This window comes from Alexandromys fortis, unplaced genomic scaffold (assembly GCF_014885135.2).
Source record: "Alexandromys fortis isolate MF-2015 unplaced genomic scaffold, M_Fortis_MF-2015_v1.1 scaffold_225, whole genome shotgun sequence".
In the NCBI taxonomy this organism is placed as follows: domain Eukaryota; kingdom Metazoa; phylum Chordata; class Mammalia; order Rodentia; family Cricetidae; genus Alexandromys; species Alexandromys fortis.
The window spans coordinates 52,065-55,029 of NW_026068119.1; positions in this window are offsets into that span (position 1 = coordinate 52,065).

Genomic DNA, 2,965 nt, shown 5'->3' on the forward strand with positions numbered 1-2,965 from the left:
GAGGGCGTAGGAGGGGATGGGAAAATGGGAGGCTGGGAGGAGGCGGAAACTTTTTTTTTCTTATTCTCAATAAAAAAATAAATAAATAAATAATAATTATTGTTCCATGTTGCTACAGCAGCCAGGATCTGAGTTGATGTCTGTGGCTCCTATTACCACTGAAGGCCATGCAGATGACTGGGGTCTGGTCAGTCTGGGTCCATGGTACTGCTGCAGCTGGGGTCTGTGTTGATGTCCAGGGCCCCTGTTACCACAAGGGGTCATAGGAACCATATGTTTTGAAATCAGAGAGCCACATTGAGCTGGCCCCACCCCTTGCTGACCCTGGGATAGCTGTCCCTGTTCCTAGCAGGATACTGCAGCAGGAGAGCTGGCTCCCACAGGCATGAAAAAGGGCCCTACCCCCCACCATGGGCATGCATCTCATCTGGGTAGCACACTAGAGCTGACCTGTTGGCAGTAGCATAGGTGGGCCAGCCCCGAATGCATGTATACCAGGCTTTTTCTTTTGGACCATCAACCAGCTCGCAAATGATGACACAGAAACTTATCATTAGGTTTGAATGCTGCTTGGTCTAGCTTAGGCACATTTCTGGCCAGCTCTTTTAACTTAAATTAACCTGTTTCTCTTTACCTACCTTTTGCCTCATGGCTTATTTATTACCTTTCTTACTTCTCTATATCTTACTTTCACTTGTTTATATCTGACTGGTGTCTTGTTGCACAAATTCTAATTGGTCTTAATAAAAAAAAAACTCAGAGTCAGCTATCAGGGGGTGAAAGGTGAAGGATCAGAGAAACAGAGTGGACAGTCACTAGAGTTCTACCAATGCACAGACCAAAGAGGAGATCCTGTCTTTACAAGTCCTCAGAGTGCATGCACTGAACTCCTGTCTCCTCCAGCCTTATATTCCTCTCTCCGACCAGCCATATCCCTTTCTGTCTCTACCTCCCTAGTGCTGAGATTAAAGGAGTGTGACTTCTAAGTACTGGGATTAAAGGTATGAGCCACCACTGCCCAACTCTGTTTTGTGTAGCCCAGGATGGCCTTGAACTCACAGAGATCCCTCTACCTCTGTCTCCCAAGTGCTGAATTAAAGGTATGTGCCACCACTGCCTGGTCTCTATGACTAACTAGTGGCTTAGGTCTGCACTCTGATGTTCAAGCAAGCTTTATTGCTGTGGGACAATGGTTTTACCCTGTAAAGATTTGTCTCCTGTACTTGTTTAATAAAATGCTGATTGGCCAGTAGCCAGGCAGGAAGTAGAGGCTAGACAATGAGAATTCCAGGAAGAGGGAATTTGAGTCTGCAGTCATCATCCAGACACAGAACAAGCAAGATGTGACTGCCTTGCTGATAAAAGATACCAAGCCACGTGGCTAACACAGACAAGAATAATGGGCTAATATAAGTTATAAGAGTTAATAAGAAGTCTGAGCTGATAGGCCAACCAGTTTATCATTAATGTAGACCTCTGTGTATTTCCTTGGGAATGAACGGCTGTGGGACCTTGTAGGACAGAAACCCCACACAACACTTTATGTGTTAGGTCACAAAATATGGGTTCTTGCTCCTCTTTCTATTGTTCCTCTCAAGCTTAGATTTCTCCTCCTATTTATTCTCTCTCCCTGCCAGTCCTGCCTATCCTTTTCCTGCCTAGCTATTGGATGTTTAGCTTTTCATTAGACCAATCAGGTGCCTTAGGCAGGCAAGGTGAAATAAATACAACACATCTTTACATAATTAAAGACATCCTTACATCATTAAACAAATGCAGCATAAATAAAAGTAATACACCTTTATACAGTTAAAATAATATTCTGCAGCATAAATAAATGTAACACATTTTTGCCTAGTTAAAATACTATTCCACAACATTTCTCCCTTTTATGTAAGAGAGGTTTTAACTTTAACATAGTAAGACTATATATAATAAGAACAGTTATCACGTAAGATTACATTTACAATATTCAGTCCATTTGTATATGGAAAATTCAGAGAAATAACTCTATTATCTATTATATCTTGGTGAGTACAAAGCTCTATACCTAATTTACCTTCTATCATAACTAAGGAAAACTGCAACTATATCTGTCTAGTCTTCAACTCCATCAAAAGACTCCAGAAGGGTAGAATTATTACCTGAATAAACAGAAAATGCACTGCAAGCCACTTTCAAAGCTATAGAAATGACAGAGACATCTGGCTGCCTGGACAGTCATCCAACATTACTCTGCAATGTTGGTGCATTAAATCTTTGGCCTACAGACCTAGAATATCTGACATAATCTTCTATGAAGCAGGAAATTTGAAGGTCTGTCTCTTCTTGTCTTGGCAAAGTTTGGCAGTTATATTCCTATGCCTGTTTGTCCAGTTTGGACAGCATACTGTCAGCAATCGAGGCAAGGACAGTCTCTTACCCAAATGGCTAACTTTATAGGTGAGTTGAGTCCATTGATATTAAGTGATATTAATGACCAGTGGTTGTTAACTCCAGTCATTTTTTCTTTTTCTTTTTTTTTTGGTATTAGAGTTTGTGTGTTTCCCTTCTTCGAGTTGTGCTGGTGAAGGTTCATTAGATGTCTGAGTTATTGTGGGCATTGTTGGACTCCTTGGGTTGTGATTTTCCTTCTATTACTTTCTGTAAGGCTGGATTTGTGGCTACGTATTGTTTAAATTTGTTTTTATCCCGGAAAATTTTGTTTTCTCCATTTATAGTGAATGAAAGCTTGGCTGGGTATAGTAGTCTGGGCTTGCATCCATGGTCTCTTAGTTTCTGCAGTACCTCTATCCAGGACCTTCTGGCTTTCATGTTTCCTTAGAGAGGTCAGGTGTAAGTCTGATAGGTTTACCTTTGTAAGTAACTTGACCTTTTTCCTTTGCGGCTCTTAATATTCTTTCTTTATTCTGTATGTTTTGTGTTTTGATTATTATATGGCGAGGAGATGCTTTTTTTTTTTTTT